Here is a 13467-nt window from a genome sequence, read left to right as displayed (position 1 = left end):
ATTTTTTTGGCACTGTCAAACAGTGGACCATAAAGGATCACGTTCTAACAATGTATTTAGAATTTTTAAAGAAAGTAATACAGGCAGCTGGGTTTACAATGATCTATTTGCCCTCGGTATGTACGTATATTTATATATACATTCATTTCCAGATGTAAAGGTCGACATATAAAATACTCATCTGCAATGGGGAGTTGACATAAATGACTTCTAAGGTTCTAAGATTCTAAAAATGAGTTGCTGGGTTTACTGACCTCTTTCTAGCCCTACAGGGCTCTAAATGTGCAACTTCCGTAGACCAGCAGAGGGCTGCAACAGCCCAGAGAAAATGGTGAGGCAGCTTGACTTGCATCTCTGGCACTGGGCGGTGGAAAAATTACAATACTGAAAGTAGAGAACTAACAACCACTACGTATTCACTTCACTGTCAACAGATTCTTAAAGGGGGCAAGAGCAAACCCCAAAGCCTGAAAACTAGAAGCACTCATAATTAAGCATTTTGCCACCAGCTCCTTTCTCTTCCTGCAAAATAGCAGTGTTTGGAAGCAAAACAAAATCTCACTAACATAGGGTAATTAGAAGGGAAAAAAAGCCAGACAAAATGAGTTAGCAACTCACACTTCCTTTCAGACCACTGCTCCACACCGCTGCTACCAGACTAATCTTCCTAAAATGATAATTTCATTAGGTTACTCGCACATCTACTTTGCCAATCTGTTCTGTATATAGTGCAGTGAAGTCTTTACTTTGCCTAGATTTTAAGGTACATTTCTACCTCATGTATACAAATCTTATTTTCAACTCCTCTAGTGAGACTGCTCTTACTGTTATACACAATATGCAACAGAGAGACTTCCCTGGTGGTCCTGGTGGTCCAGTGGTCCCCTTCCAATGCAGGGGATGCGGGTTTGATCCCTGGTCGGGGAACTAAGACTCCACATGCCGTGGGGCAACTGAGCCCTCACACCACAACTACTGAGCCCACGCACCTGAACTAGAGAGCCTGCGTGCCGCAAACTACACAGCCCACACGCTCTGGAGCCCGCACGCCACAACTAGAGAGAAGCCTGAGCGCCGCAACAAAAGATCCCGTGTGCCGCAACTAAGACCCGACTCAGCCAAAAATATAAATTAATGAATACATAAATAAGTACATAAATAAATAAAAATGGGCAGGGAATGAAAAAATATGTAATAGAATTGAAACGGAAAAGGTCACTGTGGTGAACTTTCCATAAAGAAACAAATCTACATAAGTCTAGGGAAAGGGCAGATCCACTGTTGGGAAAAGTTTGTGCAAAGAGGGAGATAGGAATTTGCCTGGGGAAGTGAGGAAATGGCTCAAGGAAAGGTATACAGAGGGGTTCAACTGAATTGTAATTCTTAAGGTTGGTGATAGGTAGAAGGTTCTCACTATGCTATCTTCTGTACCTTTTAAATTATTTGAACTATTTCAAAATTTAAAAAAGTTTTTGGTATTTTACTTTGCCCCTCAAAAGACAAGCAGCCCAGCTACTCAACAGATCATACGCCTGGTGGCATTCTCAGTACTACTCACACTTTAATCCCAAATAATGCCCTCATTTTTACGGCTTTCTATTTTTTAAAATATTTATTTATTTATTTTTGGCTGCACTGGGTCTTCGTTGCTGTGCACAGGCTTTCTCTAGTTGCGGCAAGCGGGGGTTACTCTTTGTTGTGGTGCGCAGGCTTCTCATTGCGGTGGCTTCTCTTGCTGTGGAGCACGGGCTCTAGGCTCGCGGTCTCTAGAGCACAGGCTCAGTAATTGTGGCGCACGGCTTAGTTGATCCGCGGCGTGTGGGATCTTCCTGGACCAGGGCTCAAACCTGTGTCCCCTGCATTGGCAGGCAGATTCTTAACCACTGCGCCACCAGGAAAGTCCCAATGGCTTTCTTTATAAATGACAGGTACATACTTCAGCCTTAAATGAAAGGAAAAGACTTCTAATTGCTTAGATAATTGGGTGCAGTTTGAATAGTGGCACATTAAAAAAAGAGAGATTTGAGATAAAGGATATGGCATAAAAAACCAGAATCGTTTATGATAATCATGGCTTCTGCAATGTAAGTCTGAGATCCTGAAAATCATCTTTATCTACACCCAAACTCTCTATGCAGTTAGAGGTACTAAAATCAGTACCCCGCCCAAGAGAGCAAAACTTACGGAAGTATTAAGTTATTGCTAATCCACATACCACATCATTCCCACCCTGACCCAACAATAAGGTGGGTTATTAGCACTACTTCAACTATAGCCAAAGTTGTAGCTTCCATACAACTTCACACCAGGGCTGAACTGTCTGGGCCTTTAGTCCTGACCTGCTATCTCTGTCTTCTGCACACTCTCCAACATAAACCCACCTGCTATACTCCGCACAAGAATTCAGGACAACTGCCAAATTTAAATGAAGCATAATCTACAAAGATACTGAATCACTATGCTGTACACCTGAAACTAATATGATTGATATTGTAAATCAACCAGACCTCAATAAAAAAAAGAATTCAGGATAACTGCATATAGGGCATTTAAAAGAAAACATGCTCTAAACTGACTTAGGGTAGTAGTATTATTGGTTGCTCTTTTAGTCAGGGCAATTTAGGATTATAAACTGTTTCCCTGCCAAAGTATGCTGAGGAGAATAATAAGAAATATGGTACCGAGGGACCAAAGCATAGTAAATTCACTGTATTTTAACAGCTGTATAAGTAAGTAACAAGAAAAGTGTGGTACTATGGAAACTCCAACCCCAGTGACAAACAGTATGTATTTGATTTTTAAAATAAAACATTTCCTGAAATATAATCATGTAAATGTTATGAACTGTGGATAAAAAAGACAAATCTCACTTATGATGCTGATATTAAACAACTTTATCTATGAAAAGAAATATACTATAAAAAATAAATGCCTAAAAACACAAATTAGGACTATTTAAGAATGTAACAGTTCTACATCAAAAATTCAACTTAAATTTCCAAGTCAGTGATTCTTAGTCTTTTTTGCACAGACCCATGTCAGGGCCTGAAAGCCATAGGTTCTTTCACTAAAAAATTTGCAGGGTAACTTCCAAATGTTTACAGAACCTCTCTGTAATTATGGATCCTTGTTTTAAGTAATTATCTCTTGCAGCTAGATTTTAAGCTCCATACAAGAAGTCTTCTTCAGATATGTGCTTAGCATTGGCACCTAAAACCTTAAAACCTAAGCACCTTTTCAATGATCTCTTTGTCTCCTATATGAATTCTATACAACCTCGAATTATTTTCTAAGAAAATCTGTATTACATTACTCCCCATATTGGAAATTAATTTTTATTAAGCTCTTCTTCCTAGCAATCATGGCCTTTTTCATCTGCTACCCATCTTTTCTCCCTTAGTCCCAGTTCATCTCTTCTGCCAGTCAGACCATCCTCCTGTCATTAGCATCAGGGTGATCCTTTACACTGTGATGGAATCTACGGTACAACAATGAACAAGACAGACATGATCCATGTCCTCGAGGGCTCACCATGTTCCTTTCTACACCAACTAGAAAGCAATTTGAATGACTAAACAATAATACTGTCCGCCTATTCCACATGTCTGTGTTTTGTTCATTGAGTGTAAATCCTTTAAAAAAAAACAACCTATGATATTGTCTTCGCTTATATTTTTCTAAACTCCTGTCTCAACGCTAAATGCAATAGCGTTCATAGAAACATTTAAAATTTGTTAACTAAACATGCAGTGTTTAAAACCTTCTTGATTATATCCATAATACTAGCTCACTGTGGCAAAACTTGAAAATACAGAAAAATAAAAGAAATTCTGGTTACTTTCATATTCAATATCCAGAGATAATCTGTCACACTGTCAGACTGGATCATTCAAGAACTTTCACTCCTTGTAAAAATCCATAATGCAAAACAATTATTTTCCCCATAAAGGCTCATATTTTATCTATCATTTTACCTTTTTTTCTCTTAATAATATCAGCTTCTTTGAATGTGCAGTTTTGTAAAGGAGCAATACAGACACTGATTTAAACTCATCTGTATAATGGCAACAAGATAAACTTCACAAGGTAATGGTAAAGAGTGAACGAAAAGTTATGTGGAGAATCCATTATCAATCACAGGACATTTGTAATTATGCCTCTGACCAAAAGATATGAAGTATCAATTCACAGAAGAGAAAATGCAAATGATTATTTCTCCATGTATTAGCTAATGATCCAAATTCCTGTAGCTAAAATCAAACCCTTCATACCGCAATTAAAGATGAAAGCCTTGGATGTAAAATGACAGCAGTAATATAACTTAAATGTAATGACACAAATTTTAATTGGTGACCAACAATTGTTTACTTTCAACAGCATGAGCACAAACAGAAGGTAAAGAGGTATTTTTTTGTTCTGTTGGACTGCAGCTTAAAGAGAACACTCATCTTCATTCTTGGGATGTTTTTATGAATTCTGGAAGACAGGGATAATTTCTGAAGGTTGAAGAACCACTACTGGGTGATCACCTCAGCTATCAATCTACAAACGAAGTTGGTTGATCTTAAGAAAAAATTTTTCTCAAAGTAATAAAATTACATTTATATAACACAAATTTTAAGTTAGTTCTTGAGTAATAGCACCTAGAGTTGGAGACATTCCAGTAACAACTTTTTGAAGTTTCTCCATAACTAGATATGTAAAATATCTATTCTCATCATATATTAAAATAACACATATGTAAGTATCTAACAGTACCTAGAATACTAATGCTCAATAAAAGGTCTTTTCTTTGATCACCAAGTAACTTCCAAATAGTTAAAATTAAACTCTGGTAAAAAGAACTTATTTTAACTCAGAGGTTGCAAGACTTTAGTACATAATATTAAAATATAAGCCAAGGCTTTATTCCTAGTTACAATATTTTTGTGCAAATTATGGTAGGAAACATTCTGTAAATTTTAAATTTTCTCATCTAAGTGACATCATTAAACACCAGCACTAAGTAGTAAAGTGGTATAAAGAATGTTTTTAGTATTTACTCCTACCCTGCTTGTTAAAGTTTCAGAAGTGGTAGAACAGAATGGAAGAAAGCTGTGTACAATGCGGCTTTGGTGGAAGAGAGAATAAAAGTAGGTGTTTCTTTCCTCTTCCTTCAGATTTGCTAATGCTTCTCTTTCACGAGTGCATTTCAAAGGAGTCTAGCATTACTCCAGAGAATTTTAACCTGGATCCTATCCATGGTTCAATATCATTAGATTAGCGGATTTTTTGCTGATCTCAGAGTAGCTGTGAAATTCAAGAGATCGGATATAAAATGTACTTCATGAACTACAGAACATCGTAATTTTTTACATACTATTATCTTTTATCGTGAGTTACTACAGCTATTTCTAGAAAGAGAGAGCCACACACACATGGTTTTTGTTCTCTATTAGAAGTCAGAATGCCAAAAAAACTCCTATGTAGGAAGAACAACAATCTGAAATGTAAGAAGCTACAGGACTCTCCCAACTCTTTCAAGCAATAAGGTAGTTTAACAACATAGCATTTATCACAAGTATTTGTGGTATCTCCCCCAACTGTGGCCCAAATACAAACTGATAAACAGAAATGTAAACTACTACATATTTTGAAACAACTTTAGTGCAATAAACAAATATTAAGGGACTGGCCAAAAAAAGACACAATTTTTAAAAGCCGAAGAAAAATGATTTTGCAACTTGCAGCTTCATAATTTACCTCTTCTATTTACCTCAATTTGGAAGCATTTCTGTATTTAAACCTAATTCTCTAAGAACTTAAATTTGAATTTCTTAGAATTGTGGAAGGTTCCACTAATCAGAAAACCTAGTTTTGGTTGCTATTTTCTAACCTGGACAAACTCATATTTACTCTTGCTGGATCTATTCCTTTATAAAAGTCCCAAATGAATTTGGTTAGTTTTCTTTCTCCTTCAGTCACTGTTTAAAGTATGTTTCCTTAGAACAATGAACATAATATCAAGGTGGAGTCTGTTAGAACAGCCTCTTAGTACTAACAACTGTAGTCCTTCTGTTGCTGGCGAGACTAATTTGCTTCTGACAACATAAAAAAACCCAACTACATCAGCATCTCATTAAAAGGCTTGCTGGACTGTTTTCCACAATTCTCGTAAGGTATTTTCTTTTCTTTTTGTTTTTTAACCAACATAGTAGAAGGTAGAATGCTGCCCCCCACCCCACCAAATTTTTCACAAAGTCAGAAACTTAAAAACTGCCCTAAAACTTCTCAAAATCAGCTGAACACTCTTAGAGGTAGAATACAGAGAAATGGTTAAGAATGGGGACGGCAGAGTCTGTCACTTTTTTAGGTCTGTGAATATCTGTACACCACGTAACAGTTCAAAGCCTCATTCTCCTCAGCCACAGTATCTGTTTTACAGGGTTATTATGAAAATTATCTGAAATATTTCACTTAAAACTTTGAACACAGATACGTGCAGATTCTACATGCTCAACAAATGCTTATCATAACCTTTAGCTTCAAGGTTACAAATAATCCATGTATGTAACACTACAATACTACAATTATGTTCCCAGTATTATCGATTTAAAGCGCTGAAAGAAAAAGGTCTTTAAACCTAACAGCAAAAGTCAACAGTGTCTTAACATTTCTGCACTTATATTTTAGATCTACAAGATAACCTTAACATGAACTACTCAAAAGCTGAGTTTATAAAGGAAATTACCTCCTGTTATTGCCATTATCTAGAAACTAGCAACAAATTAACATTTTTACTAAGATACTTTCACTATTACTTTTAAAAAGCCACTGCCTGTTAAAGAAACAGATTATGCATGCATGAGTGTATATGAGAATGTTTTCAAATGCTATATGAAGAAACTTCATATTCTCCAGAGGAAGTCAGGCTCTAACAACCGCAATATTTAAAATGTTCATAAGAGGCTTTACTAAGATTAGAACTAAGTAGGGATCAGAAAATGTATCTACAGGGAGTTATAATCTATAAAACAGCAGGTGCTCAAAACAATGAAGCTAAGGCTAAGCAAAAACCTAGGGATCTAGACACCTTAGATAATACAATAGAAAACTGTATTTATTTTAAAAATAATGTCACCACTTTTTACACAGATAAAAGCTTATAGTATATAATGTGCTTTCCATATGTAATCACATTTGTTCCATCAAACAATCCTGTAAATTGTGTAGGAAAATTATTTTTTGCAGATTACAAAGGCAAGGTTCTGAAAGTATGATTTGTCAAAAACCACAGTTAGGAAGTGACAAATCAAGAATGTAAACCCTGGCCTTCTCACTTTTATTTGCCTGTTCTTTCCACTACTCCATAAAGCTACTTCTTAAAGAAGCAAATTAGCATCTTCAGAAAAAAAAATCTCTAGGCCAAACCACAGACTGTTTTAATTAGCTGTGCTGACTTGGGTAAGTCATTCCCCCTTACCAGGCCTTCATTTTCTCATCTGTAAAATGAGAGAAACGGATTGGAAAATCTGAGGTCTCTTCCAGTTCTAAGGATAAATCTCTAAACTACAATCTTTACAGAGTGCAAGCATTTTACAAATACATGTTGATGTCAGCTTCCGCAACAGGTTCCAAGTCAGAAAGTGGTGTCATTAGCTATTAAGCAACCTACTGCAATTACTGGATAAATTCTTCATGTCTATCTGATAGATGTTGCTTCAGTAGCATCAAGTTTATATACAGAAAGCTGTCTAAACCTTTTATGGACTACGATGGACATGATTAATCTCACTAGTCATTCTCCTTTTAGCCTGAAACAATGCTCTTAAAACATAAGAATGGCTTACAGAAAATTTAACTACTCATCAACTCATACCAAGAAACTGAACATTTTTACTATTATTTTTATTCTATAGAATAAAAACGTCTTTTCCAATGATGAGTTTTCCAAATATCCCTATTTCTCCAGTCTACCTCGAAGATGATCAGTTACCTTTTACAGCAACTTCCATAGCAAAAAAAAAAAAAGTAACACAAACAATTTGATAAAAACATCTTCCTTTTAAATTCATTCCACCAGTTGGGCGCTCGTCTCCAAACAAAATTCAAGCTTTTTTCCCCCTTCCTGGTATTAAAGAACTAAAATCAAAGACCGCACAATGTATTTCCACCTACTAAGTTCTTTCCTCATCTGAATACTTTATTTTCTTTACTCTGCCTCAAATAGTCTTCATGGAATACACACCCAGAGATTTCCACTTTCCCAGCTCTGCTTGTTCATAAAACCATCCTAACAACAACTATGGAAACCAGAGAGATTAAGAACATTACAGGCATCCTGCTCTTTTCCTTCCATGAATACTACTTAAGTTTTACTTCATTTTAACACCTTGCCTGTCCCTAAAATAGAACACATACCCCGAATAGTTAGGCTTGACCTTACTCAGTCAACCGTCTGCAGACCTTTAGAAATTTGGTTACTGCTTGTGTCGACTATAAAAGATCTTTTAGTAAAGCCTTCCCCCCCCTTGCCTATGAAACATTTCGAATGTTTACATGTTTTTGCGTTTAGCCCAAATTAAAGACTTTTCCCAACAAGCTTAGCTAATATAACGACTTGATCTTACACAGTCGACACTATCTCATTTTGTTTTTTAAGCCACTTGGCACCAATATAGCACATGTTCTGCCAGTTCTGAGCTAATCTCCAGGAAAGCCTTTGTATAACGACTGAAGAAACTGAAACAGATCAGTGCCCAAGATTTTTAAGAGCCTATATAAGCATATGTTTTTAATCAACAGTCAATTTATTTTAAAATAGCTATTTCACCAGTTCGCCTTCTTTTATAATTTACATAAACCGTTTTAAAATAAAAAAGGACACATGACTGAGAACTCAGGTTCACTTCAACTTCAGGATTAGAGCCGATTCCGAAGTGTTAAGGATCTCTGGGTCTGCGACCCTTTTCACTGCGTCCGCAGGGTGTAAATTACACTCTCGACCGCTAACACCGCTTAAACTGTTTCCTACGGTTTCTACGGGTGCAAGAGTGTCAACTTCCCGTCCTAAACTGTTTCTTACTGTTATTATTAAAACAGCTGTCAGCTGGGCTTCGGTGACCTCTTTGTACAACCGTTTATTCAACGCTTTGGGAACCTCGAGGCTGCGTCACACCGTGTTACCCTCGAACTAGCTCCAAGAACCCGGCGGCCCAAGGGTCCGAGAACGCCGGGGCCCGGCTCGTCCGCGCCGCGAAGCTGCCTACCCGCGGCCCCGGGCTGGGGGCGCCCCGCCCCCACCCCGCCCGGCTCCCGGCGGCGCCCCCCCAGCCGCGCACGCTCGCTCCCTCATTCCCTCGCACGCACACGCGCCGCGGCCCCGCCATGTTCCGGGAGCGGCGCGGCCGCCCGCGGAGCCCCCGCCCCCCGCTCGGGCAGCTGCCGCCGCGCCGCGACCACTGCGCTCCCGGCGGGGCAGCCGTACTGTCAGCGCGGCGCCGCAGGGCGGGGCGAGTCCCTACCTCGCTCGGGGGAGGGGACGGGAGCCGGCGCGACTGAGGGGCTCCTCCCGGGCTCCGGGGCCGGGGCTTGAAACCGCGCCCCTCCTTCCTCCTCGCCTGTCGCCACGCCCCCCTCGCCCGCACGGACCCGAGGCACGGCCGGCGCGGGAGGGTCTATCCCTGGAACGAGGGCCTCGGCGCCGCCGTCGCTGTCGTGGTCTTCGCCGCCGCCGCGAACGCCGCCAAGGCCGGGCTCGAAAACATCTCCGGTCTCCGCCGCCCCTCACCACAGCCTGCTCGCTCCCAGGACGGCGCCGTCCGGCGATTGGCCGCGGCGCGGGCACGTGACGCGCCGGGCACGGGACGGGCGGCGTGAGCGCTCCGCCCCCGGCCCCGCCGCCCCTTCCGCCCGCCTCCCCGCGCCGCGGCCCGCCGCTCTGCCTGGGCCGGGAGAAGCTTCCCGAGCCGGGGGCGGGGGTCGGGGCGTACCAAGTGGACGCGGGGGTGCGGACCCCACCCGCCTCGCCGCCTCCCCTCCGCCGGCACCAGCCCCAGAAGGGAGGGGCCTAGGGGAGCGAGGGAGCCGCGCAGGCGCCGCCGACGTGCCGGGCCGGCGGGTGCCGCTTCGCGCTCTGCGGCGACCATGGCCGTGGCAGTGACTGGAAACTTCTGGAAATGGCGGCAGCGAGGAAGAGGAGGCTCTGTCTACGTTGGGTATTCACATGTTATTTTTGCGGGGGCGGGCGGACGAGTTTGCGAGCTGGGACCCGGGAGAACAACGCTGCTGCCCCGGCTGGCGGCGGAGGCGGGTGTCCGCCCCGGCTCGCGGTGGACTGCGGGCCAGGGGCGTTGGGAAAGGCGGTGCGGCCGGGTCCGCGCACTGCGCCTGCGCGCCGACGGCCGCACCTGCGGAAGCACGGGGCTGGCCAGGCCGCAACGCGCCCCTCACCTGAGCCATGTGGGCCCCGGGCCCATCCCTAAAGCACGTTCGCGTGCACCTGTCGCGGGGACTACACGGACTCTGCAATACGCCCTCTCACAGCCATACCTTCGGATGACCTTTTCAGACAAATTCAAGTGCTTTTCCCCCATCCGAGATAGTACTTCTCAGGGCACTGCCAGCTGGAGGACCGTGCAGGAGGGAAATTTACCGCCTCGGCTGTCCAGCTGCTGGCACTCTAACTTCCTCTGGAGGGTTATCCGCGACAGTTTGTACTTGCCCTTATTTAACCACCAAAGGGATTACATAATCGGAGGGAAACCATTTTATTGAGTTCCTTTTGGACGCTTTTTATTTACATTGAGGTTAATCCGCGACAATTTGTGCATGCCTTTATTTAACCATAAAAGAGCTTGCGTAATTGGAGGGAAACCATCTTCCTCCTCATCGTTGTGTCCTCCAAACTACAGCACGCATTTGTGACTTAATGAGTGAAGTTACGAATTTATGTCATTAATCAGATGATATATTTCAGACTTCACAGAGAAAGCTAAATCCCAGCATTTAACCATACAAAGCATAAACTTGCATTAAACATCACTATTTTTTACTTTCCTAGGTTCCTGATTTCTCCTACCTTTAAAAATATTAGGTTCAATATGAATTGTAAGAGAGCACCTTGTGGCTAGAAGTGGATCAGTGTTACGTATAATTTGGATATTTATGGCGTGAAATACAAAGAAAAATCCACTAAAAATTTAACCAACTCTTGTCTGACTTCAAGTCGTTGAGTTGGTTCTCATTTAGCTCGCTGTCATAAGGAGAATGGATGGTAGTGGCAATAGCTATTTCTACAGCAGTACGAGCCTCAGTTCAAAACTGAAAGGTAGCTAATCTTGAATTTGCTGAAATCAATTAACCATAATTCATGCCATAATTATCTGCACAATCTTATTACTTAAAAGTCACTGAATACATGAAAGACTCAAGGCAATTGTGATCCAAGGCACTGTACTGACTACACTTGAATAGGACACTATCTGTAAAAGAAAAGTTCATTGTAGAATCAGTCAAGTTGCAAAAAAAATTTTATTGAAGCTCCTATTAAGATTATACACGACAAATTATAAGTCAGCCACAGTTTGTTATTGGAAAGTTTCAAAATCAAGGGAAGAGGAGCTAATTTTCCTTTTCAGTGTGAAACTAGAAGTATAAATCAAGAAGTTAATTCTTATTATGGACAGAGACCTCAAAAGAAGCTGGAGCTAGTAGATTAGTAAGTTGCTAAGGCTGTTAATTATAGAGCCCTGTCTTTCATTGGCTCAAATCCTGGAATCCATCTTCAGCAAGTGGGCAAAATATGTTTTCTTAATAGTACCAGGAGATCAAGGAACCCAAGCATTAAACATCACTCTTAGCCAAGGTTAAGTTTTATTACATTTATTTAGGGTGATTACTAGCAGACACTTAAAATGTGTGTATTTGATATCTAGAAGCCATCTGCAAAATTTACTTTCTTTCCAACTTCTTACCTTTAGAATCAACTACTGTTACGTTTTGCTACATGATGTACAGTTAGATCATTCAAAAAATCCTGCCATATTTCAGGAAGGTGAATATAATAAAATAAAAATACAATCTCAATCATGGCTTATCATATGACAGTCTATACAGATGTAATGCTTTAATACTCTTATGACTATCATCATGTTGTAGGACTTATTAGGGCAATGGCTCCATCCAGTCACAGCAAGTAATTCTGAGGAATTGGTAGCTTTCCCTAGCTACACTCAGTAGCCGCTCCAAAAACCACCAAAAAAGCCAGACATTAGATTCTTTGCCCAGTAGGAAAAATGACAAGTTGATTTGTTGGTTCATTTTTGTAATAAAAAAATTTAAATAGCAATAAGAACATTTCCTCCCTAAATATCTTTTTTTGTAAAAAACAGCACAGAGCTAGGAACTGAGAAGAGGAAATGAGGGAGCAAGTGGTGTTAGACACATCAACACTGCCAACTTCTCCTTACGGGTTTCAAAAATAGGCTGGGATATAGCTTCATCTCAGGCAACCGAAAACTGGCAAGAAAATTTTAATCAGTGTGTTCATATACATTTGGAACCATCTTGGATTACTGTAATGAAATTTTACTTGCCAGGTGTTTTTAAAAGCCTATCTGTAGTTATTAAAACTAGTGCTCTTGTGTTAAAAATTGATAGGATTTTCAAGAAAAATGGACAAAAAGATTAAGCAAGATTCAACTCAAAATACTAGTATGTACTACTGCAGTACAATGTAAGTGATGATCTAAGAACTATAGAATATATTTTGATAATGATATAACAGTATGCCTATAATTATAACGACCTAAAATCAATATTCTGCTTCTAAAGTAGTACATAAGTTAATCAGTGCATATCCTTAATACATGACTTGTTTTTTCACCCAGTATCTGAAACCTTCCCACTCCTAACATTTCGTCTAGTGGGAAAAAAAAAATTATGTCAAAGTGTAAGGCATTTTTTACAATAGTAACTTTAATTTAAAGGAATACCTGTAATTTTTCATAATTTTAAATAAAAAGCTTAACAGCTAACAGAAGATAGACTATTTTTTTTTTTAAGAGGTAAAAATAATAGTAAAAGTAGTTGCCTATGGGAAGAAGGTCTGAGGGCTCTAGGGTAGAAGGGAGCATTTTCATTGTGTTACTTTTTTGTGCCACTTGAAAAATTACTGTTGTTGTTACCATCCTAGGTAAAAAACAAAAACTAGTTTGTTTTTTTAACATCTTTATTGGAGTATAATTGCTTTACAGTGTTGTGTTAGTTTCTGCTGTATAACAAAGTGAATCAGCTATATGTATACATATATCCCCATATCCCCTCCCTCTTGCATCTCCCTCCCACCCTCCTTATCCCATCCCTCTAGGTGTTCACAAAGCACTGGGCTGATCTCCCTGTGCCATGCAGCTGCTTCCCACTAACTATCTTTTACATCTGGTAGTGTATATATGTCAATACCACTCTCTCACTTCGTCCCAGCTTACC

At 40.4% G+C, this 13467-nt stretch overlaps 1 protein-coding gene across 3 annotated transcripts in view; it reads right to left on the bottom strand.

Moving 5' to 3' along the window:
- ANKRD12 (ankyrin repeat domain 12) overlaps nucleotides 1–12746 on the bottom strand; it is a 113828-nt gene extending 101082 nt beyond the window's left edge. For 2 of the 3 annotated variants that reach the window (XM_079943365.1, XM_079943367.1), the window contains exon 1: nucleotides 9504–12745. The gene's annotated coding sequence lies outside the window, so the exon portion shown is untranslated. Of the gene's footprint in view, nucleotides 1–9503 lie in introns of all 3 variants that reach the window. The other variant, XM_079943366.1, reaches the window with a different exon arrangement.
- Nucleotides 12747–13467: the final 721 nt, after the last annotated feature.

This window comes from Stenella coeruleoalba (assembly GCF_951394435.1).
Source record: "Stenella coeruleoalba genome assembly, chromosome: 14".
NCBI classification, from domain to species: Eukaryota; Metazoa; Chordata; class Mammalia; order Artiodactyla; family Delphinidae; genus Stenella; species Stenella coeruleoalba.
This window is presented reverse-complemented; position numbering and strand designations above follow the sequence as displayed.